This window comes from Protopterus annectens, chromosome 14.part0 (assembly GCF_019279795.1).
Source record: "Protopterus annectens isolate FY-2018-M chromosome 14.part0, PAN1.0, whole genome shotgun sequence".
Taxonomy (NCBI): Eukaryota; Metazoa; Chordata; order Ceratodontiformes; family Protopteridae; genus Protopterus; species Protopterus annectens.
In genome coordinates this window covers 618,331,640-618,358,567 of record NC_056748.1, presented here as the reverse complement: position 1 = coordinate 618,358,567, position 26,928 = coordinate 618,331,640, and the positions used below count along the sequence as shown (strand labels likewise).

Sequence of the window (26,928 nt, the reverse complement as noted above, 5' to 3'; positions counted from 1 at the left end):
AACAACTACAACAACCAGCCAGTGAGCTAATTAAAACTGGTTAGGCACTTACATATGTAATTGCTTATCAAGTGCATGTACTGCTTAAATGAATCTGTAAACTGGGGGACAATAAAGCAACAATGAGAAAAGAATAACTTCCAAGTATTACCTTAGTGAAAAGGGAAGTAGTTGGAGAAACAACAAAGGAAATATTGTCTCGTTTCATGGTATAGAATAGATGAAAACGCGAGACTTAAAACAATGGTCACTGAAGCTATTCAGTAAAGGAGCAAAGCAAATTCAGTGCTCTCATCACAGGTCTGAACTGGGAGATATGCTTTTATCTTTTCAAGTCATAATAAAAGCATTGAATGGCACAATAATGAAGATGAAATCAAGTTAGTGGTGGAAGGAGATTTACAAGGTACTTGAAAATGCTTTATGAGTATGAGTGGAGTGGCAGAAAGGAAGCCCTAAAGTGATGGAGGTTGTAAGAGGATGCAGTCCCCAAACTAGAAAGGAAGGAAACCAGGCCAGTGTGAGGAGATGAAAGTGGGATAGTGCAATCTGTTTCACAGTATTGGAGTTTGATGGGAAGAGACCAAATAATCAGGTCAATCTGCTGTAAGTGACGAGAGGAAAATGAATCCGGAAGCATTTCAGAATATTGCAGAATGTGTGAGTGACAACATTTTAAAATCTGCAGAACTGTGGACTCTATCCGTGCCTATGAAGATAAAAAATATATTTTTCTGGTTATCAGTTTGCTGTCAACAAGAAGAAGAAAAAGCTATGTTTATTGTTGAACAGGATAATATACACTATGGATGATGTTCTGACATGTAGTATAGATGTCTTTATTGAAAATAATTCTGCTAGCAGAAAAGACCAAATACTTATGGGCTGTCCCTATATTTTCTAGCATTTGCAGTACATTCTCTGAGAACTGTCATTTCTACAGCATAATAAATGAAGGTGCCCATTTCTAATCTTCTACTCCATGTTTTTTTATTTTTATTTATTTTTTTATTGCTCTGTGTTACGTTCTTACGTGCTATACTGCCTGTTGCTTGTCTGAATATTCTAACTGCATATGTACTAGCCACTTCAGATGACAGAATAATATAAGCTCTTGACACTCTTTCTGTAGTGAAATATTTCCTCAGAATCCTATAGCCAGTATGTTGCTAACTGTGACTCCCAGCAAAAACAGAATTATTTAATATTGAGTTGTTGTTCAGAACAAGGAGTCTGACAGTTTTTGTGACTGATTATATGAGGAACATGAAAGTCTGAGATACATTCAACCCTTCTGATTTGCACTGAGTGATCCACATTCTGTGTAAGATGAGGGATTCAGAATGCAATAGAGGAGAGCCATTTGGGAAATTAATATGCATAGGAAATGGGTTGCTCACCTTCTTGTATCATTTGTGGTCTCTCAGTATGTACTGGTACCATACCTTATTTTTTCTGTACTTGCTCATTCATCTGCAAAGTTTTTTTATAGAAATTTCTATGTCATATTTGATCTCCGAGGTGCTATATCTGGCAGTATCTGTCAACCACTCTACCTTTGTGTTTATTTCCTTTGCACATTTCCTGGCACTTGTCGATACTGAATTCTACCACAACATGTCAGAATACTTGTCTGATTTTACAGATTTATTTTCAGTATGCTTTCCTTCATGAGCGAGCTTCCATTATTCAAATGACCAGATATTACACTCCACTATACTAAAATAGCTATTGCAGTAATAAAAACTTGTCTTTTTTTTTTAATCTAAAACCAAATTAAATCATAATTTAGTAGACCTGCAAAAGCTTATTTAATTTTTGAGTTAATACAATTACAGTACTTTCATGAAGAAGTTGTAGAATAGTTGGAAAGTGATTATATTAGTTCTTGTCAATTAAGAGGATTAGAAGAGCTGATGATGGATAATATCTCCATGGAGCATCCCTCCAGCCCAGAACATTCCTGCATTGTTTGTTTACATAACTCCATATGGCCGGTAGATGCTTCATTTTCCTGGACTATTTCGGCTATTCTACAGCTGATATGCACTACTAGCAAGAGAATGTGCATAAAACTCCAGCTGCTATAGACGTCAGAGCTGTAGGATAACTAAACATTTCCTGTCCCTCCCACACAAGCTGCTTAAGTTTGTATGGTGAGCTAATTCCAAATGCCCAGCTTCCTGCTTCTCAAAGTGTGGTGGAGTGTCTCATTTTCTGTGAATGTCTGTATGGCTTCTGAGCAAGCTTTCTAATAAGTGAATTATTTTTAAAAGCTGTGATCTGTGTTATGATACTTTTCAGTTTGGCTCTGAATCTTGGTTTTTAACAAGTGAACCACATACTTTCTTTTCTGATTGTATTTTATTTTTCTGACATTTTCCCTCTGGCTGTAAAACTCTAATTACCTATATAGTATCTGTATGCATCCATCTATGTCCATTTGAATCTGTAGATGAATCTATTTGCATTTATCTAGCTCTGTGTCTTCCAGACTGAGGCTATGTGCTAGATTTATGGACTCTAATTACTCATCCAGATGTTTAGTAATCTCCAAAATGATATTTGCATTCATTCTTCCATAGCAACCACTTATCAGATCATTAAGTTCTGTATACATCCTACTTAAAATTCAAGAGAGAAAGAATGGAATTGACACTATTACTATTGTCCCTTTTCCACATAACCCTGTACCTTGCATTATCTTTCCTATACTATCCATGACACTTAACACTATCTTTCCTTCACTATCCATAACCCTTACACATGATCTGTCAACTGCTCCCTTCCCAAGTAGGAAAGCAAAGGTGTCTTTTCTCCAGAAAGGAGTTTCCATTTTATAATGAGCAATGCAAAAGGCTGAACAGTTTATTGTCCTAAATACTGTGCTAAGACGTCTTACATTAAAGTAGTCAAAAACTATTAGACATGTCTAAATCAAATGGGACAGCACCATATATATAAATATATATATATATATATATATATATATATATATATATATATATATATATATATATATATATAGATTCACTTTATAATCTCAAAATACTGAAATATCGAATTTCAGTATTTCGAGACTATAAAGCCAAAACACCAAAAAACCAAAACCCCAGACCACGAAACCCTAAACCGTGACCATTAAAGCACACACACAAACACAACTACACCTACCTCCGCACACCACAAACACACACACACACTTACTAACACACTTACTATAAGCAGGGGGCAAGCTTCCCAGCACTCCCCATGTGGGGGGCTACACCCCCCATCCCCCTCCTTATATATACTAACTCTGAGGTCGCACTAAACACCAACACACACAAAACCCACCAACATACATTCCACACCCCCTCGCACAAACACACATCACACAGATACAAACACTGCCACTCTCTACACCTATGTACTCTAACACACACCTAATACTCCGCGACACACTCACAAACACACAAACCCTCCCCAAAACTCTTAAAAACACCACACATACCTAATTCGCCATACGTACCGTGGGTTCGACATTTTCGGGTTTAATATTCTGCACACATACATTTAAAAGCTACATCTAACCCTACACTACACTACTATCCATCCACTTCCCTTAACCCAGACCCTAACCCTAAGGTCCGTCACTATCGCACACTCACCTCACCCATGCCCTAACACTAACTCACTTAACCCGCTACTAACCCCAAATTCTCACTATCGCACACTCACCTTACCCGCACCCTAACCCTAACTCACTTAACCTGCCCCTAACCCCAAATTCTCACTATCGCGCACTCACCCAACCCACGCCCTAATCTGAATATCCGCACAATCACACACTTACCTTAACCCAATCCATAACTTTCCACCGCATCGCTGAAAACAGCAAAGCCACAACAACGGCCAACCAAATTCTTTCCCTAGGAAAGAATTCGGTTTTGTGCAGCTTCAATGTTTTCAGCGTTTGCGATATTGGGTTCGATATTAGATCATTCAAAATTCTGCATTTTCGATGATCTAATATAAACCTGTCCAACTGAACATAACTCATTTTTAATCTAGCCCAGTGGAGAAAAGTTCCAAAAACATATTAATGTGTATAATAATTAGCAAACATAAGAATTCACATATTATAAGAAGTATGGTGACAGTTATAATATAGAGGATTATGACAGGGTCACCTATCATAATCTGTTTATTGTGTGTTTGAGACATGGATGGCAAGAAATTAATTTCGAGAGCAAAGCTTGAGAGGGCAATCTTCACATCTATGTCGAGAACACATAAGTCAAGATTATGATCAGTGACACGATCATAATTTTTTGCAGTGCATAGAGCTTCATCTGCTTAATGTACTATTAGTTATAGAAAAAAAACACTAAGTGTTTTGCTAGCTTTCAAAGGGGTTAAACACTTAGTGGATGCTGTCAGAAAGGCAGTGTAATGCAGTCCATTAAATCTATACTTACCTTTCATGCCTCTCAGCTGACTAGATTTTTCACAGAATGTCCAGATTATTGCTTCATATTTTTGGTCTGTTCCTCATAAAATCTGTTTTTTTTTTCAGAAAAGCCACTGAGGATTGAAGTCACTAAATAATGATGTACATTTGTGTTTCAGAGTTTGTATCCTTCAGACTATACATGTTAACACATCCTGTTATGCTTGCAACTTTCTAAGTTTTTAGAGGAAGTTAGGGACATGTTACCAGTACGGACAGCAGGCAGAAACAAATCTTTTGTTTTGCTGCTATCATTTGCTGGTTAGTACAGGTAGATTTCACTGCCTAGCACTAGACCTGTCCATAACAACTTAAGCAGGGGGGTGCTTAACAATGTTAACTTTGGGTCTCGGACTACTCTGGCACTTAACCGGTTTTCGTTTTTTGAATATTGGAGTGTAATTACTGCACTCCATGCACTAAAATGGGTTAGCGTCATTTATTAGCCTACTTGCACATAGAAATATAATGGATGAAATAAATCAGCATAATCCTAAGAACAGAAATAAGTACATCTGTGGCATAACATCTTGAGATATAAGTAATATGATTCAGTACCATATGTATATAAGAAGGTAAGGTACACAGCAAGCAGGTATGTCTATATACAGGGAACCTTTATGTGTTCACCAATAATGCTAGACTGTTTGCTAGTTGAACAATAATGACACTGGGGAGTTAACTTCTTAAGGCCTTTCTCACTCCAGATAAAGTCAATGGTTTACAATATAATTTCTACCAGAGTAAAATAATCAGTAGACTGTAGTGCTTCTGTACTAAATTTTTTGAGTCAGTACAAGCTAAAAAGTTTAACATTTAAAACTGTAAATTTGTTAATGAGCTGAGCTCATTGCCATGATTTTACTATTACATTCATTTTGAAATACTTGTTTTAATGGTCCTTTCAGTCCTTGGATAGGTTGAGTATTAAAGAACATGGTGCCATTCCATGACACACATACCTCCTTCGTCTGCAGGGCTGTGTAGCTGTTCATTCCAGTAAGCAAATCAAATTTACTTTACAGCATGCTACAAAATGGTTCACTACCATACATAATACTAAATGATTGTGGTGCTCTTAATAATATGCACGTACATTTACTTGGTAATAGCATTTTATAATGCACCTCCCCACTCAGTCTTTCACAGAAGACTGTCTTATAAAGCTTTGTTTTCTGTACCTGCTCCCTGTGATATAGTCCTGTGCCCTAGAGGCTGTGGGCTCTAAAATACTGATTCTGTCTCATTCTCAAATTAAACACAGTTCCTAGAGTTATTGTGTATAAATGTATATTTGGCTGTTTGTCTCATTAGAAATGTGCACAAAAATCTTTAAGTAACATCCATGCCAGCTATATTTGCGCAATTCTTCTTCTTGGAGCTGGGATGCCCTTCAGCTTCATCTGCTAAGTTTGCAGTTAGTTATGGTCATTCTCAGAAGGGGCAGTGATTGCATTCTCCTTAAATGGTTTATTCATGGGTTCCATATTAAAGAAGAGTTTGTTTGAGCTAAGAACATCCAGATGTACTGGTCATGCTTGTTATGACCTCTCCTTTTATCACACAAACATCTAAACGAGCTCTCGAGGAAGACATCTACCATTCTCAATATCCTCATCCAACGACCTTGTCACGTCTTACTTTGTCTTCTCTCAGACTGTCACAATCTGCAAAGTACAGGCAGAGTTAATGAATGCTAGAGACATGACAGCAATGTCTCTGACGTTCAGACTACTAGGACAGTATGGAATTTGGGAAACATGCCACGGTGGTATGGCGGTAGCATTGTTACCTCACAGCAAGATGTTCTCCCGTTCGATTCTTGGCTTCGCTTGGGAGTGCCTTCTGTGTGGAGTCTGCATGTCCTCTCCCCTGTTAGGTAGCGTTTGAAAGACATGCGTGCATAAATGGGCATGCCTTCGTTGAACATTAGGCGTCGAGCTGGCACCTCAGTGTTTCGTAAAACTCTACTGCCAATCATTAGCGGACTGGAGTTCCGCTGTGGCGACCCCTTCCCGGGAAAAAGCCGAAAGACAAACAACAACTGCTATTGTGGTAACATATATGGGCAGCATAATGAGCTTGTAACCTTAATCTCCAATCGCCATGTACTTGTCACTGTAACTGTGTGTCTTGCTTCACATCCAAGGAAGCATGAGCAGGGGAATAATTCTGATTTTCCCATTTGGAATATCTGTTATGGATTCACTGCATAATTTAAAATTAATTTTATATAAGCTTTTGTTCCCAAGATGAATGATTCTGTTTTTACGAAGTGGTTCTCCCTGTGTTATACATCCATTTCTAATTTATTCTTTATAACGCATTCAGAAATGTAGTTCGGTCTATGTGTCATCATACATAGAATTGGATATTTAGTTATTTTCTTATAACCACACATGATGTGACAGATACAAGTACTTATTTTGAGATACAGCCCAAAAGATTACAGTGTACAAACAACAGTACTACTATATGATTTTAAACTAAGTTTTCATACTTACATAGGTGAATCTTACTGTTGTCCATATGAAGCCACACATATTGCATGACACGGACAGTTCAACTCAATGACATACTACTGTTTTTTAAACATCTTCAGTAAATTATCATATAAAGATATAAGCGCACATATGTCAATATTAAAGAAAATGCACCATATTAATATTTTTTCAAATATATTACAGCTGAACTACATTTGCTCCTATCCTGAAACTACTATTTCCTTCTTTAAACCTTGATGTTCTATGAGGTATATTATAGTTGTGTTATCCTACATTTTATGCTGGTTGTGCCCCCAGTATGAGCCCCTCATTTATTATATAGCATTATACTTAATAGAAACTTGAAGTGGGAGGTAGCAGTACTTTCAGAGATAGTCTGTAATATTGGTATCAGGATGGCACAATGAAAGACAGACACCAGATGCATGTGATCAGCTTCATTTGCATGTGTTCCAGAGTGTGCAGCATTTACAGGACACCAGACTACAGACTAAGGGTACCAAATATCTTAAAGCCACAAATATACTACCTCCCCGCAAGAATTTAAAGGCTTCTATTTTACATCAAAGGAGGAGCTATGTGGGTGTACATAGGTAAAAGCTAGACTGTTTTGTATTGTCTGTATTACATTTCTGTGCATTGTTTAAATTATAAATATTCTTTCTGGCTTTCTTAACACTCTTTTATACTTGAAGTATTTCAGAGAGTCTGTAGGCTGCACTTTTCATGACAAAATGTTTGGAACTGCTGCAGGTTAAGTGCCCATCTGACACGTTACCAATATATTTTGGACTCAAATGAACAAAATGTTTATCCACTGAAGCTTAAGGTAATGTCTGTTGGTATACGTCTCTCTCTCTTGACACCTTCAAGACTGCCTGTTTGCTGGAAGGCGCATAGTATACACACATTCATTTTGAACAAATGCCTCTGTTTTTTTCTCCAGAACATTCCATTCTCAGTGTTTGCAGCACATTAGCTGCTCATACTGCTTCACAAGCACTCCCTCTGGTGTTTTCACAGTTCTTTGATGCAGTCTCACTCTACCCTTTCCCTTCCTCTCTAAAAGTAGGGAGCCTTGGTCTACAGACTGTTTTTCTCTAAGTCACTGTAACTGCGGTCACGTTTTTAGGCTGAAGCAAGGATGCAGAGATAAGAATTTTTCTCTTTAACCTAGGACTCCTCAATAAATGGTTTGTGAATCTTACAACATGCAAAGTAGTTTTCCTATACGAAAATCAAGCCATAGTGTAAATGCTGTGAGCTTTCTTCATCAGGTTGTTCACAATTCAAACTGTCCTTTCAGCTTTACCATTGGACTATGAATAGTTTGAACAAGAGGTCACATGCTGAAATTCCCTCTGCTCTGAAAAAATTATCTTCAGTTTCATACTTGGATATCTGTGCAACATTACCAGGTATTACCACATGAAGAATCCCATCTAAAATGTAGCTTTAAGTGCATTAACAAAAAAACTACAAGTAAGGATGTAGTTAACTTCACAACCTCAGGAAGTTTTGAATAACAATTTGCACGTCACACATATATGTCATGATGGACTTTCCTGGTAGTCAAGCACAAATGAATAAATAACTAAATAAATAAAATCAAACAAGTGTTTTCTAACTTTACTACAAGTTTTCCTTGGACTAGCTAAGAAATCCTTTCATCTCTCATATTATTATGATGCACATTGCACACCACCAATCTCAAACCTTTTGTTCAATTCACACTGACATTCATGGCCAGGATAATGCATTGTAAGTTCTTTCTCTGCCCTTCGCAGCTCCTGAGTATGACTCGTATCATTTTGCCATTATTCCCTTCCTTAGATGATTAGGCACTATTATTTTGGATGAGTTTAAATACCTGGGGTCAATAGTTCAGAGTAACGGTGAGTGTGGAAGAGAGGTGAAGAAGAGAGTACAGGCAGGATGGAGTGGGTGGAGAAGAGTGTCAGGAGTGATCTGTGACAGACGCGTACCTGTAAGAGTGAAAGGGAAGGTCTTCAAGAGGGTAATGAGACCAGCTATGTTATATGGGTTGGAGACAGTGGCATTGACAAAAAGGCAGGCGTTTGAGCTGGATGTGGCAGAATTAAAGATGTTAAGATTTGCACTGGGTGTGACGAGGGTGGACAGGATTAGGAATAAGTATATTAGAGGGTCAGCTAAGTTTGGAAGGTTTGGAGACAAAGCCAGAGAGGCACGATTACATTGGTTTGGACATGTGCTGAGGAGGGATGCTGAGTATATTGGGAAAAAAGATGCTAAGGATGAAGCTGCCAGGTAACAGGAAAAGAGGAAGGCCTTAGATAAGGTTTATGGATGTGGTGAGAGAGGACATGCAGGTGGTTGGTGTGACAGAGCAAGATGCAGAGGACATGAAGAAATAGAAATAGGTGATCTGCTGTGGCGACCCCTAACGAGAACAGCCAAAAGAAGATGATGATGATGATTTTATATGCTTTTAAACATTCAACCTTGTATACAACTGATTTATTTTGTACAGGAAATGCATTGCTAAATTTCTTTCCTCATGTAAAATTCCAGTTCAGGCTAATCTTCACTGCAATATCTCAAAGCATTCTCATCTTTGCATCACTCTCAGTAATATGTTACTCTTTTTTGTTATTGACAAATGCAGAGTTAGCTAATGAACTTCTAGCTCCTTTCTCGGTAAATCCTACTGCTATGTCAATAAAATGGCAAGCATGACTCAAGATATCTACCATTTGTATTAATTTTCCTACTTTGAACTTTAAAACTAAGTCATACTTTTGAAGTCAGCAGTAATGCTCTTCACAATCTTAATAGTGCCTTATACAAGGGCTTATAATGTGTTCTTTGGTTTATATTCTCTTTTCATGAGCATAGCTTTTCAATAAATATATTCATGGAACTTTTCACATTTGTATGCTATGATTACTAGCTTTCTTTCTGCCTGAAAATCTTTTCACTGGCATTCCCTTTTTGCAGAGTTGCTGTACCAGTACCATTATGACTGAGATTTACTTACAATGTAACTGACTTGTTTACATCAAAATACTTAAATGTTGCACTTCGGTTACTACATGCTTAAATATTTAAAAGACATTTACTTTTCTGTACTCCAGTACACTTCCACATCGTGCCACAATCATTTTCTTAATATCTATCCAACTAGTTTAAAGTAAACTTTGAAAGATGTTATATCATTCCAGGAAACAGAGGCACTTTTAACTAATGTCAGGCAGCACGATGCCAAGGCACTTCTATGGACTAGGCTTGTAAAGGCTCCAGGGCCATTAGCCTAGTGCACACCTATGAACATATGAAATCACAATAGAGCTCGACTGTTCTCAAGTAAAGGCATTTAAACTATGATGCTTACTTTCTCACTGTCTTGCTATCAGCTTTCCGTTGTGAAGACATGACCCATATATTTCATGTGAAGTATTGCACTTTTATGCAACTTGCAGTTATTCTACCTTATCTTACCCATTAATTCAATTTGTCAAGCATATCGTGCTCTTCTGTGTTCTAACCCCATGCTAGCATGTCATCAGTTATTTATTTATTTAGTTAGTTATTTATTTAATTTATGTATTTCCTTCCTTCTGTTAACCAGCTAGTTGAGCTGGTCTACTGACCCTTTTCAGTCACAACATGGGTTATAGCAATTAATGCCAAAAGCAAAGAAGTGCAATGCACAAATGTAATTATAGCGTCTATACAAAGTATATACAATAGTGTACATTTAAGATTACAACGTAATAACCTATTTGAATCACATTATTTGTAAAAGTAGAATTGTAAGATGTTTAAGAAATTATAAATGCATTATGCACTTATAGGATTTATCCTGTAATTACAAACAGTGAGGGAAGATCATCTTGACAAGTTGTAAGGAGGTTATTTGTGGATATTTTTTCTGAAACACTTCAAGTGTTAATGAAGTACCAACTGGAAGTCTCAGAAGTCTGTACCTTCCCAAAAGCAAATTAGATGCATCTATTTTGGAACTTTCCATATAAGTTATAGTTGCCAAAAAGCCTTGGCTTGCCTCATATTTAGAAATATTTTGTTCCTTTGTTTCTGACATGGCACAAGCCACTTTCTCAGCTCAATGAAATTGACACTGTTCTCTTTTTATAGCTTTAAGGTCTTGTGTACCTATCCAAAGGTAAATTAGCCATGCCATTGTCTAGTTCATTATACTTGTCAGTTTCTGAATCACATACATTTTCTCCATGCAATTTAATTATTTTTAAATTCTGTTCTGCATATCTGCTAAAGCTTTCTTGAATCAAGCATTACTGGTATGACTGCAGAATTTATATGAATATGATGATTTACTGGTAAACAATCCCAGCAAGAAAATAAATCTTCCACTTGAAGTAAGTCATCAAACTAAACATTTTCTGCTCTATGCTGTAACTGTGCATTCACACTATGAATTCTTTTCAGCATGCTAAGCCTTGAAAGTCCAATTAATCAAAATGTCAGGCAAATCTTGTTCAGTCATCTGGAATGGAATCATGCATTTATTACTTTTATATTTACACATAAGCACCTTCTAATCATTCAGTTGTACATGGTGGCCATAATAATAATAAGTCAAAGCTGTACAAAATGACTGCTTCAGATTCATTGGTTTAAACGTTTCAGCAGACATTATATTACATGCTGCACTAGTGTTTAGTTGAAATGCCACACTTCAATTAACAATTTTATGATATTATTCCCAGATTTCTAATCACATTTCTGGTTGTGACTTTTCATTGGTTCTATATCATATATTATTCACTTTCTGTATACTCTCAGCATAATGGTGGCCCCAAAATAACTTATTTTTCAAGATTCTTCAATAGTATATTCACTTTATGTACTTTAGTAAAATATTTTTGTCTCAGCTGCAATATTCTCTCTTCTTTTCAAAACTGAACTGCATTATGCACTTACAGGACTTATCTTGTAATACACAAAAGTGTAGCATGCTGTACTTTTTTAGTACTCTTGGATATTGCTGCTCAGTGTAAGGAATACATTTGATTTCTGGAGGCCAGATCTCAGCAGAATCATTCTAAACCATTGATTTCATGCAGTCCTGAGAGGAGCTGTGACATTTTGCACTATGAAGAATTAACACACACATACACGCACATATACACCATTAACTATATAGTTTTAGTGGTGTGGACCTGTGACAAAGGAAGATAAAGCATTTTAAAATGTCTACAGAGACCAATATTTAGTCATGTACTGCTGAATTAACAATAGGATGGCACACTTATTACTGTACCAGTGCACTCTGACAACTCCTAATTGGGGAATATTAGCTGGATCAATGACATTACATTGCACTTCATAGTAATAGAAAGATAACATACTATTAAAAAAATCCACAAGGCACACTGGAACACACACCAATAAATCTCCAAAGGAACTCCAGGCAAGAGCAGAACTGAAGTCAAACTTGTTAAGCAATAATGTATTTCCACAAAGCTTTTCATTCAACTGATAGCCGAACTTCTTCAGACAAATAAAGCAAAAACACCACACCCATATATACATTTCCCTTTACAAACACATGTTAAAACTAATTAACATTTAAAGGGACTATACCATAAATAACAAGACTGCAAGTTAAAAATAAAAAACTTTTATACATGATCAATCAAATATTATCCGCTAAATAAAAAACATCCTCAAATGCTGGACATGTAAAAATCCTACTTAGACTAATATAAAATAAACCTAATCCAGTAAAAAAAAAAATCAAACAATCATGAAATGTTACCCCAACATTCACATTTCAAGATTTATAAAAACATGTTGCTAATATAATGCTTGCTTAAATCTCATACGAACATGTAGACAAATGGTAATAAGTACATGCCTATATATGTGCAACTACCATCAACACAAACAGCAGATGGCCATTGCTCTATCTCAGTAGACTTCTTAATTTCAGTATGCACAAAAGAGAAACCTTGTCATTAAGTCCCGGAGCTCTGTAAGAATTCAGCCTCAGCTGCCAAATCAAATCCTTGTTTTTTTTTTTACCATGAACAGTACAGATGTTGCCAGAAGTGCATGTGCTGTGACATGTGCATTTAAGCATAATTCATGCACTCTACTGCCTTCCTTTTTCCTTCACTGACCACTGGCTTATCATACAAAAATGTTACTCACTGAGGGATCAGAAAGACTTCAGCAAGGAGACTGGGGCTACAAGTTGGTCACATCCATTCTACACCCTAACACGGGCTAAAGAAGCCAAATCTCTTAAAACTATACACATACATTACTTGGCCCAAGAAACTATATTATTTAGTACAAGAAAATAAATATTCTTTATTGCTTGCATCACCTTTGAGGAAGACACAATGAGGTTGGTACATTCACTCTGGGGAAATTTCTTAGTTAAATGTTCTGTGTTTATAAAAATGACAATGGTGGAAGTGTCATAAATAATCTATTTGCTACCATTATTTGAGAAAAATGAAAAATAAAAACTAAAAGTCCAGATGGTGGATTAAACCGCTTATCATAAATAAATACTGAGCTACTGTAGTGACTATGTTTGCTTGACTTTATTTCTTCAGTACTTTAAATATTCAAAGAAACACTGCACCAGCCAAGGAGTCCTCGGTAAGCAAAAGGCAGTAAATGATGAAAGAAAAACCTCGGACTCACCACAAAATATTCTGATTTAAACTTTAATTGGTAAGCGCTTTCACGTATCAACGATACGCTTCCTCAGACCATGATAATGAATTAAAAACAGCAAGCTTAAATAGTACTACATCCTGGTTACTTAATGTGATCAAACAATTAATTAATTATTCAATTAAGCTTAATCTAGGTATAAGCTTTTTAGAGAGAAAGTTCAATAAGCTTATATTCAAAGTATCTTAAAATATAGTAGGAAATACATTCAAAAATGTGTTTAAAAAACCAAGCCACAGCTCAGTATCTGCACTAACATTAGAACCTACATATTAGCTTAAAAGCAGACTACTGCAACGTCTACCTAATTAATAGACTTACAGATAAAGGAAATATAAAATAAATAAATAGATAAATATTGACATATTTATACGTATATAAATACAGTGTATCACTTTGTGGTTATTGAACAAATGCAAACAACCTTCAGGCTGACCAAAACCGCCTGTCATTAGTGACAACGTTTTTTAAAATTATTTAGTTAAAACTCCAAATCTGAATCTAGCAAGATACTGAAAATGTATAGAGACAAACAAATAACTATTCAAATTTGGTAAAGAGCACAGCTTCATAAAGTAAAAGTATGAATCCTAAACAAGGAAGGTGTTAAAATATGCAGAAGTAAATAAATGTAATAATGCTCATAAACATGATGAATACCAAAGTGATGTAACTAGTAAAATATGATGTAACTAGTAAAATATAATGAACATGAAAGCTCATGTATAAGGTTGTACTCATATGAAAGTGAAAACACTTTGTTATACACAATAGAGCTGTAAATGCACATGATTATAAAACTTAGTGAATACATAGATAATATATTCAAAGATGTTCAGAGTATGAAAAAATTATAGTCAACAATTATATATTAATATAATAATTAAATACCTAGTATAAATTACAACCATGAAACTAGCTACAAAATCTTCTAAATACGTCCTAAATTAAAAGCAGATCATTTCCTCAGTGCCAAATGCGATCTTAAGGAAACATAAGAATTCAATCCTGGGGGGTAGTGTGCTTTCAATTTGAGAATCCAACGTAACTCTTTGGTCTCTAACAAGTTCATAAAATCTCCACCTTTCCCACTCTCTTTAACTATTTGCAATACTCTAAATACAAATGAATGGTTAGGATAGAAAATGACATGGTTAGCCAATGCATTCAACTCGTTCTTGTTCTTGATATCATATTGATGATTATATATTCTATTCTTTAGCTTTCTCTTGGTCAAGCCAATATAGAAAGCTGAACAAGAAACACACGTTGCTAAGTATATTAAACCCATAGTCTCACAAGTGGCTTCAAACCTGGGTTCAAAGAGATAGTTAACCGTGGGATGCCTAAACAGTTGTTCCTTAGAAATAAATTTGCAATAATTGCAACGATTGCAAGGGAAGGTACCCTGCCTAGTATAACTAAAGTGCTTCATAGGTGATATTTCAGGCAACCTATCACATAACAATCTTTTTAAGTTGCTGTTATTTCTATAAGTAAAAACTGGTCTTTTACCTACCAATTCTAGAGTTGGTTGATCAGTAGTTAGGATCTTCCAGTTGTTAGAAACAATTTCTTTCAAAAAAAGGAAGTCATTGGTGTATGTAGTTAGAAAATGTAGCCTATCTGTCGATTCTTTAAATGGTCTATTGAAACTCTTGTCCATGAAGGTTGCAGTTCTATCTTCCTTATTCAATGGTAAGGCATTTCCCAAAACCTTATTTCTAATACTCTGAACCAAACCTTTGTCATAATTCCTATCAATAAAAATCTTTTCTAGTTTGTCCGCTTCTAAGGCTAGATCATTCTCATCCTTACATAACCTTGAAATTCTAAGGAATTGGCTTTTGACAATACCTCTAAACGTGTGGCGTGGATGCATACTATTGTATGACAATATGGTGTTCTTCCAACAAGTCTTCCTATGGAGCTTGGGTATCAGTCTTCCCCTTCTAATGTCTAAAGTAATATCCAAAAAACTAACTGAGTCATATGACGCTTCTATGGTAAACCTTAGGAAATGCGTAGTGGACTCAAGATATTCTTTGAACAGGAGAAACTCTTCTAAAGTACCATCCCACACAATTAAGATATCATCCACAAATCGCCTGTACAATAAGATTTTACTAAAACTTTGATGGTTGAATACAAACTGTCTCTCCCACTGATAAACCACCAGATTGGCGTATGTATTAGCACAGGGGGTGCCCATAGCTACACCCATCTCTTGCAGAAATAGGCACCCCCTGAAACTAAAAACGTTGTTGTACAACACCATGTCTAAAAGTTGGCAAATAAGTATTACTTGATTGGTGTCAAAGGCTGGAAATATCTGTAGCAATTCCCTAACTGACTGTATGCCCTCTTCATTGGGTATGCTGGTGAAAAGGCTTTGAACATCCATAGTAATAAGTAGGTGCTTATTTCTTACTAGCTCTATATCCATGCTATCCATAAAAGCTATCAGTTCATACATATCTTTCAAGATACTGGGAATTTCTGATAAAATGGGTCTAAGTGTGTCTTCCAAATAGACTGAGATGTTCTCCGTAGACCATTTACTGCCTGACACTATCGGACGTAGTGGGGGTGGGAGGACATGTTTGTGCATTTTGGGCAATCCCTTTATTACAGGTATATGGGGCCACTCATTATAAAAGTAATTGTAAAGTTCCTTTGTGATCTGACGACACATCAGCAGATCATACAAGGTATCTTGAACCTGTTTAATTATTTTATCTAGCCTCACCTCATCTATCCGAGAATAAGTAGAGGTATCAGATAACAGGTAAAACATAAGACTCACATACTGCTCAGTATCAAGTATAACAATGCCCCCTCCCTTGTCTGCTGGTCTTAGTGTTAAGGTTGGTTCATGCATAAAAAAGTGTAAAGATCTCTTTTCATTTTCTGACATGTTGAAATAAGCACATTTTCTTAAACCTCCATAAAAATATTCATACAAGTCTTGCTCACAAGTTTTTATAAAACAGTCAATGTGGGCTGGTAATATAGGAGAAAAAATGCTTTTCTTCTTGTGCTTGGAAACGCTGAGCGACGCCGAATTAATTACATCAGCAGAGCCAGTCTTAAAATGCAACTTTAAAGCCACTGTTCTACCAAACATACGAATATCGGTTAAGATATCTGATAAATTACTTCCCTGAGAGGGAACGAAGGAAAGTCCTCTGTTCAAAAGGCTCATATCATTGAGAGAAAGTACATACCTAGACAAATTGAAGTAGAGTGGTTCTAGGGTCTCTGTCTTCTTCTTGGTTGTGCAAAAGTTTCCCCTGAAAGCTTCCGCTTCTTCCTTTCCCAACTCTCTGCTCGGTTGCGTTGAAAAATGTTTTTTCTTATAGGTAGCGGTAAAAAATGAGGATCATCCAAGACTGCAACACTGCGTGTAGCCCCTGCTTTCCTTATAGCCCCCAAATTACGATTCGCCTCTTGATTCGGCAAAGGCGTAGAGAAAACTGTGGCTGAATCTACTATGGTGGGTAACTCAGGAGGTGTAACGAATGCTTCATCCGAAGCTTCACTAACAGAAGCTGCCGCTGGGGCTGTAGATGAAGATCCAATCGAATTGGACGCTACTAATGTGTGTTCAGATGGCGCTGAGTTTTGAAGTTGATTCTCAGTTCGTAAAACGTGATCAGTTCTCCTCGGCCAGATGAAGACATTCCCAGTGGCAAAATCAGTATGGTCACGTTGCAATTTACAATGTTTGATTTGTTGTAGTTTCAAAGCATAATTGTTGACTTGTCTGTATACTGAATCAAGTCTTTTTTGACAGAAATCCTCTTGGAACGTATCCTTGATTTCTTGATTAAGCAAATTAACTTGTGTTAACAACTGGCTCTCAATGGGACCAAAATAGTCCAGTAGAAGTTGCATATATTTATAGCCAGTCTCAAGGTTAATTTCCTGCCACTTCTTTAGTAAGACAGGGTGACTCTCCCCATAAGTTGGCATGCATAATATACGCATGCCTCTGGGGATTAACCTAAAGTGAAGGCAAGCCTCCATGTGCTTGCATTGCCAGGCTAAACATTGAAGTTTGAACAAGTCATTTTCCAATTGTTTTACTTTCACCGTAAAAAGTTCAATATTAGCTATAGTTTCAGTTGGTGCTGAAGTAGGTACACTAAAATCCAGTCCCAATAAAGAATTCTGAGAATTATCCGTTATAACTGTCCATTGTTGCTCTCGGGAGGCAGTCCTCGGTTCTGGATTGTAGTCCAACTCTATATTTGGATTAGCCATAGTCGTGTGCTGGAGCAGATATTAAGTGGACACAGTAAATATTCAAAGAAACACTGCACCAGCCAAGGAGTCCTCGGTAAACAAAAGGTAGTAAATGATGAAAGAAAAACCTCGGACTCACCACGAAATATTCTGAATTAAACTTTAATTGGTAAGCGCTTTCACGTATCAACGATATGCTTCCTCAGACCATGATAATGAATTAAAAACAGCAAGCTTAAATAGTACTACATCCTGGTTACTTAATGTGATCAAACAATTAATTAATTATTCAATTAAGCTTAATCTAGGTATAAGCTTTTTAGAGAGAAAGTTCAATAAGCTTATATTCAAAGTATCTTAAAATATAGTAGGTGTATAGCTGCCAAATCAAATCCTTGTTTTTATTTTTACCATGAACAGTACAGATGTTGCCAGAAGTGCATGTGCTGTGACATGTGCATTTAAGCATAATTCATGCACTCTACTGCCTTCCTTTTTCCTTCACTGACCACTGGCTTATCATGCAAAAATGTTACTCACTGAGGGATCAGAAAGATTTCAGCAAGGAGACTGGGGCTACAAGTTGGTCGCATCCATTCTACACCCTAACACGGGCTAAAGAAGCCAAATATCTTAAAACTATACACATACATTACTTGGCCCAAGAAACTATATTATTTAGTACAAGAAAATAAATATTCTTTATTGCTTGCATCACCTTTGAGGAAGACCCAATAAGGTTGGTACATTCACTCTGGGGAAATTTCTTAGTTAAATGTTCTGTGTTTATAAAAATGACAATGGTGGAAGTGTCATAAATAATCTATTTGCTACCATTATTTGAGAAAAATGAAAAATAAAAACTAAAAGTCCAGATGGTGGATTAAGCTGCTTATCATAAATAAATACTGAGCTACTATAGTGACTATGTTTGCTTGACTTTATTTCTTCAGTACTTTCATAGAAGAGGAATTAACCTCTAAAGCTTTGGACTGTTGCTTATACCTCTTAATTTAAGAGTTTTTATTTTTTCAATTTTCTCAGATAACAAGGAAGTGAAGCAGTCTTAGATTTTCATGCTGGGTCAGCTGTCTCCTCACATCTCTGCTGTGGTTCATGAAACTAAGAAAAAAGATAACACTTTAAGGCATTCTGCATAGCACATGGATGCTGTGACCTTGATCATCTTTGTGAGAAATCACTGGGTTTTTTCAAGCTGAGACATATTTGAAAAGATACATACTAAAGCGGCTATTACATCCTACTATGGGTCTAATAAATGAGGAGAAAAGAAGGGTAGTAACTTCCTTCAACCCAGATGATATACCCCTGATGATTAACTGGCCTAGGTAGAAAGACTTCCTGACAAAGGTGGATACGTGCAGTCAAAAGAGAGTTCATTGTCTACAAAAGTGCCCTGGACAGTTTTAATGGGGTGCCATATATGTGGTAGATGCATGGGTACTCATGTTTCACAGAGGATGCAGCATTATATTTCTTGACATTTAGCTTTAGAACATGGTCCTGCACCATTTGTTTGTATGTCTTAGGGTGTCCTGGAGGATCTGTGAGTCCACTCTAGAGTTTATCATAGCTCCAAGTTTGTAATCATCTCCAAATTTGGACAGCCACAGATCCATGATTTATCAGATTCTGAATAACACCCATTTTCTGCAGGTAGATTTTTGATTCTTTTCTGTAAATCAGTCAGTGCTTTATTTGAATCAGGCACTACTGGTATAACTGCACGATCTATATGAATATCATGAATATAATGACATAAGAGAAGTAAATAATGAAGAGAAGTGGCCACCGAACAGATCTTTGGAGGTCCCACTAGTAATGAAGATTTTAGATGAGAGCATGCCCTCTTGTACTGATAGAGTGGGTTCTGTGAGTGAGTCAGTCAGTTGGCTATCCAGTAGGTTACATAAGTATTTATATTTAGTATGATTAGTTTGCTGATAGTTCCACAAAATGGGGTAGTACCAAAGGCTGAGGTAAGTGGTGTGCACTGATGTGCCTTCATTTAAGGCAGGATCTACCTTTTACAAACCCAAACTGGTTTGGGTCCAGGAATTCTGGGCTCCTGTTGTCATTTATAAATTACATAAAGATGTGCTCCGTTGCTTTGCAAATACGAATGTTTAGACTTGTTGGACCATAGTAGTTGGGATCAGTGGTCAATCCACGTTTGTGCAGTGGGATGACCACAGATGTTCTACATGCCTCCAACATGTAGCTAATTGAGATTCTGAGATTAAACACATTTAGTAGTGAGTAAATAAGGCTGTTCTTGGTGGGCAGCAATAAATCAGCTTGGCACATTGTCTGGACTCATGGAACAAGAATTCTTGGTATTGGAGAGCACCCTCAGGGCCTGCTCCAAGGAGATCTTAGGGGAGATGCAGACATGATGGTATGTGGAGAATAGCTTGGGGGAGACAGGAGATAAAATTTGAACTAAATTTATCTGCCAGTAAATGGGCTATGTCCTCATGGCTTCAGTATGTGCTGTTGGGGTTTGTATTAGAAGACTGACTTTTCATGAAGTCAAACTTCATATGGTTGAGACCATATGATTGACTTTTCAAAAAGTTGAAGTGTTTGTACTGAGAGCAAGACACAGTAGGGATCAAGGAATTTGTCCTTTTTCCCACTGTATTGAGATCTCAGAGTTGGCATATTAAATATGCAGGAGGTGTTGGGGGGTGGACTATTTGACTTTTTGGAAAGTTGATCATATGGTCTCAACCATATGAAGTCTGACCTTCCGAAAAGTTGATTTTCTAATATATTGTTATTATGTATCATTAGTTCAAGTGTGGTGTTGGGTATTGCTTCCAACATTTCTAACATGAGGTGGTGATTTTCAGTTTATAATTACTCATTGAAAGTTTAATTTTTCTTCTTAGCTCCTTGTCCAGCCTCCTAAGTTTACTTTTGAAGCTTGAGGTGTTCAGTCTGCTGCTTTGGATAATAAGTTTCTTCCTTTTGTTATGTAGCTGTTAATGGTAGGATTCTATCATAGTGGTTTGTTCACAAAGCTGACATTGCATTTGATTTGGATGGGAATTGATGCATCTAGCAAACATGAGGTACAAAGAGAAACTGTCATGAAAGCAGCAGTATCTTCTTCTTAGTCATCACTGTGGTGGCAGGCATGCTTCTCAACTGTCCAGATTTTTGCCTAATATTTTTGGTCTGATCCTCATAAAAAGTGTGGTTTTCTGGAAAATCAGTGTGATGATCTAGGGATTGAAATACTGCCATTACGTCAGGCTTTGCCAGATTTCTTGCACTAAGAGGTTGAGAGGTATGGTGGGAGGGAGGGATCTTAAACAGCATCAGGTCATTAGCTGAACCACTCAAAAACAACAACAACAAAAAAAATCACATCCTTTTTGTTTGTGTGAGGGATATCTCCCACTTCCCCTACCACTTGCACCTCCTTTTTTTGTAGCTTATTACTATATGCCTCAAAAAGTTAAGCCCTTAAACATGACAACATTCTCAGAAAAACAATATCACTATCACTAACAAATATGAAGCATTTGTCTACTTTCATGGAACACCACTGTGTTATCATCAGAAAAAAAGAAAGGCAATCCTTGGGATTCAGAGAATTTCTATCTGCCAGAGCTAACTGTGTAGCATGGGTTGGTCAAGTGTGCAACTGCCAGAAATTATTATTCAGAAACATGGTATAGTTACAATTAGAAAGACCTCATTAGTGGCTCATTATCATGTCTCCGAATCAAACGGTGAGCGGTCGTATCTGACTTTACTTGTGTTCTCTATAGCAGTAGATGCATAATGTTACCTACTCCCTACTTTTATGCACATATACATTCAGACACCCACACCCTTTGTGACTTTTTCAAAGCAGTCCCTCACATACAAACTTACACAAACACACACTCCCTGACACACCCACTCGGGTCTATATTAGATCACCGAATGCTTAAAAAAGTGAACAGTGATTAATCGACCCTATGTAAGCGAAAACTTACAATGTCGAATTATCAGAACAGAGATTTTTTTCCAAGGGAAAAAAAATTGCTGTTCCAACAAAAAAAAGAAAATAGAAAACGCTTTAAACATTACATTAAGTGGGGGACTTCACCCCCACACCCCCCTACTTAAATATACCAACTCTGAGACTGCACTACAGTGCCGAAAATGGCAAAGAACCAAAGCGGCAAAGCAAATTCTTTCCCAGGGAAAGAATTCATTTAAAAGCCGCTTCAATATTTTGCCTTTTTGGTCTTTTATGCAGCGGTAGCATTGTTGCCTCACAGCAAGAGGTTCTCCCATTCGATTCTCATCTGGAGCACCTTCTGTGTGGAGTCTGCATGTCCTCCCTGTGGTCGAGCAGCATTCAAAAGACATGCGTGAATGGGCACGCCTTCGTTGAAGGTTGGTCGTCGGGCTGGCACCTCGGCACCATAAAAATCGACTGCCAATCATTAGCAGACTGGAGTTCCGCTGTGATGACCCCTAACCAGGAAAAGCCGAAAGAAAAACAACAAGTCTTTTATGTTCAACCAAGACGCATTCAAAAGAATGCATCTTCGGTCTTCTAATAGGAACCCCACCCACTCATATCCAGTCACCTGCAAATGAGTCCCTCCCCACACTTGCTCACACTGATAGAAATGCATACCCATACACCAGTATACATGGTTTCCTACTGAAATGTCATCACTTGAAATGCCATGTGCTGACAAACTGAAAAAAAAAACTGAAAACACATGGGAAGAGTGAATCTCAAAAGACCCCTGCACCTCCATTTGGGTAGCAAGCCTCCCATACCCCTAGAACCACCTACCAACTCCAACATCGCCAAACTTTGGAGGAAAGGGAATATTCAGAGAAATGGCATATCAGATTTAATGTATTTCAGTCTGATCTTTCAGCCATTCTGTCTCCGTATTCCATGACTCACTCTAATGGGTCCTGACATTTCAAATGGCTACTTGGACCCATCAAAATTTAATTTCAACAAAAATGTAGAAAGGTGAGCTGTTTTTCATGAAAGTGCACTTTTGCTGAAATGCACTTTCGTGAAAAAAATAAATAAATAAAAAAAACACAGCACTAACCATATTTATGCAGGGGGCAAGCCCCCCTGCACCCCCCCACCTCCGCTATTTTTATATTCTCACTACGAGATCGCACTACAGAAGTGAAAAAGAAATATTCTCTTATCCCCACTGTGCTGCGATCGAAGCAACAGCCCTCATTGCTGTTCACATAGGTGCCTTTTCGCGAAAGTGCATTTTGGCAAAAATGCACTTTCGTGAAATACAGCTCGCCTAATTACATTTCGCTGAAATGTCATTTCATTGGGTCGAGGTAGACCCATATACACAGTACAACACACACACACGCACACAGACACACACACACACACACACACACACACACACACACACACACACACACACACACACACACACACATCCAGGCTTGTAATCCCCTATTTAGCATAATGCAGCCACACAAACAATAAAACACACACACACACATATATATAAATACAAATTCACTCAGACTTCTTTTGTACCCCTACAGATATGCATACGTCTACACAGTCTCACACACACACACACACACACACACACACACACACACACACACACACACACACACACACACACACACACACACACACTGTCATCCCTACATCTTTGCTGGATTTACCTGCGCTGTGAGTGCTATAGTAAGAGTGAATTAGTGGGGTCTATATTAGATAATTGAATGCTTGAAAGTTTGACTGTCATATGGTCGACACCATATGATCGAACTTCCAAAAGTTCGAATATCTAATAGAAAAAAATAAACTACACAAAACACCTACCTAAATGTTTTAAGCAGGGAGGGCAAGCCCTCCCTGCACCCCCATCCCCCACTCTTTAAATATACCAACTCTGAGATCGCACTACAGTGCAGAAAAGGGAAATCTTCTCATTCTGCACTGTACGGAGATCTCTGTTACAATGTTCGAACATTCATAAATCCGATCATATTCTGTCGACCATATGAGACTCGAAATTCTGAATGTTCAAACATTCAATATAGACTCAATGAGTGACTGCTGTTTTTTTTACAGTGATCATTTTTTTCCCTAGAGTAAATTTTTACTTGGCTGAGAGATCCTCTCAGTTGCTAGGCTAACAAAATGGTAGCCATGGACATTTCTGGTGAAGAGCACATGGCTAATTAGCACAAGGCCAGTCTTCGTGCTAAGGCTCCCTCAGCAGTAGAGTAGTCTAAGAACTGGAAAGACTCTGTGCAATGTGAAACACTGCCAAGATGAGGCTTCCTCATCATGCTAACCCCTTTTGAATCCCTGGAAATATTCTCTTAATCTACTTGCATCATGTTTATTATACTTGTTCTCTTAAATGCGTTCTCATATATCTGAGCTCCTTCACTATCTTGTACATTAACTTTATGCTATTCAACTTGCATTAACTGTCCTATCAATAATTTCCTGCCCCTCAGTCTTTACAGTGCCTTATAGAAAGAACTTTCAAGAGATGAAAGTTTTAGTACATTTGGTCCCACACTATGAATACTTTGTCCTACTATGTTCAGCTAGCCCTGAGACTACCTATATTCATTCAAATGTGTTGTTACAAAATGCTGATCCAATGATTTTTCTCTTTTTTTTTTTTTGTTGGGGCAGCATACTTTTAAGTTCTCATCTACACGTACTACAATTATTTTATTTACTACTACATAACATCTTTTATCGGATGCCTTCCTTGGTTATACTCCATGTCCTCTATATGATTTCTGTGTTTTGTGTATTTTTGTGAGCTGGGGTTAAAAGTACATTAGTAGGATCTGACCACTTACCCAGTTACTAAGAAATGAAATGAACTGTAAATAAAAAGAAATATCTGTGATATACCTCAAAGTCTCAGAAAATCTGTGGTATTTCTCGAAGTCTCAGAAAATCCATGGTTCCCTTGAAGTCTCAGAAAACCCATGGTATCCCTCAAAGTGGAACTCTTCATGAATTTGTGTGTCATCCTTGAGCAGGGTCCATTGTAATATTCTCTGTATAATTCCAATTTAGTTTATATGCTGTTAAAGTAACTAGGATCACTTGTTTGTGTGTTTCAATAAAGGATATTACATTTTTAACTCAACTGTGGACTACCTACTATTTTATTATTTTGTAGTAAGTATTTTAAAGTTCAAATTTTATTAGTGAACTAGATGCATAACATATTTCATGGAGTGAACTTCGCACCCTACACACTGCAAGGTTTCTGCTTGAACACTAAATAAAACCAATATGCACTAACTGCCTAAGCAGACCATGCATATTCTGTCAAATACTGACCCAAAATGTCTTTTGAGTATGGCAAGCAAGAAATTTGACAATGTTGAAGTTAACCCCGCTACACCGGGGTAGGTAATGTTACTGGTATGGAAGGCTGTTAAACTGTAGTTTTTCCAGGTGTGAATATACTGATGCTTAATGTATTTCATCACAATTGTGAGCAATCTGAAACATTACTATTATATTCTAAGTGAGCAAAGTGGGTCATGTTTATTAACTACATCAATAAAATAAACAAAAATCATTGAGAGTGTCATACGTCACAGGGAAGGATCTTATAGTCTGAGTGTGGCTAGTCTATTTTACCAACATTCTCAGGTAAGTGTACATATTAAAAAACAAGAAAGAATATTCAGATAAGTACTCCCAGATATAATCTAGGGGTTTGAACTGGATAAGACTGGTGAGTTATATTTGAAGTACCTGCAGTCTGGGTTACAGATACTGATTCAGTCCAGTAAGGTCTTTTAACGTAATCAAGGTTCAAATATAACAGGAAAATAAATAGTTTTGAAGGTTATGAAGAATAAGTCTGAAAGAAGATGACAGAAAAGTGAGACATCTAATGTGATGACAAAATGTCCAAAAAACAAGACTTTGCTGTATAATGACACACCTAGTGAGGCAAGACATTAGTTCTAAGGACTCCAAGGTGAGGAAATAGTCAGGTAATCTTAATAAACACTGATACAAGTAGCATATTGTATGCTAAGTCCTTAGGGGTTGCAGAAGCAAAGGCCAAACCTGAAAGGATGATTTAAAATGCAAGGACATTCGTTTCTTACTTTGACTACAAACATGTATTATAATGTTGGAATCAAAACAAGACTGTTTGCCATCACTGCAACACAGAAGGTATGCATTGGACCACCTAGCAATAGATTTCATATATTTTCAGACTGAAGCTTCATACACTTAGGTGTAATTTCAATAGACCCTGAAGGTGCCCGGATTGCAAAGCTGGCAGAACAGGATTAGGGATGGGTAATATATCTCTCTCCAAGAGTAAAATATTGTGGCTCATATGGATGGAGACCAGATTTAGAAAATGTATGTCTCAATACCAAACAGTGTGATTATTAGCACCATGCTTTTGATATATTTTAACACCACACAATAAGATTATTAGCAACGTGCTTTAGGTATGTTTTAACACCACATAATAAGATTATTACCAATGTGATTTAGGTATGTTTTACTGCTAAAGATAAAGAGTTCAGTCTAGGAATTGTCAGTAAAAGTGCCTAGCAAATTGTGTCCCTTGTCTGTCAAAACCTAAAAATAATGATATGCCTCTATAACAGCTGGAAAGACCACAGAAGTACCTCACCAAGAGGATTACTGGCCTCAAACAGATGCTCTATGGAGCTCAACTGCAGAAACTCCAGCTGTACTCAGTTGCATACCACCTGCCTATTCAGAGGTAATCTCTGCCTGACATACAAGGCCATGTCCAACCCAGAATTAATGGACATGCTCCACCGAAAGAAAACCTCATCTCCTCGAGCCACACGCTCTAGGGATCTTCACCTCACCATAACAATAAATAGGACATGCTAGAGGGATAGATTCCTGTCCCAGAGACTTCCCATGTTTTGGAACAAGATTCC

The 26,928-nt window shown here is 37.2% G+C and overlaps 1 protein-coding gene and 1 non-coding gene across 6 annotated transcripts in view; one reads left to right on the top strand and one right to left on the bottom strand.

The window, feature by feature from the left end:
* Window positions 1-26,928, top strand: part of MYPN (myopalladin) — a 2,130,465-nt gene that overhangs the window by 1,300 nt on the left and 2,102,237 nt on the right. The gene's annotated exons all lie outside the window — the stretch shown is intronic.
* Window positions 24,967-25,068, bottom strand: LOC122789510. The gene has a single exon (XR_006362829.1). It is a non-coding gene; the product is annotated as a U6 spliceosomal RNA (small nuclear RNA).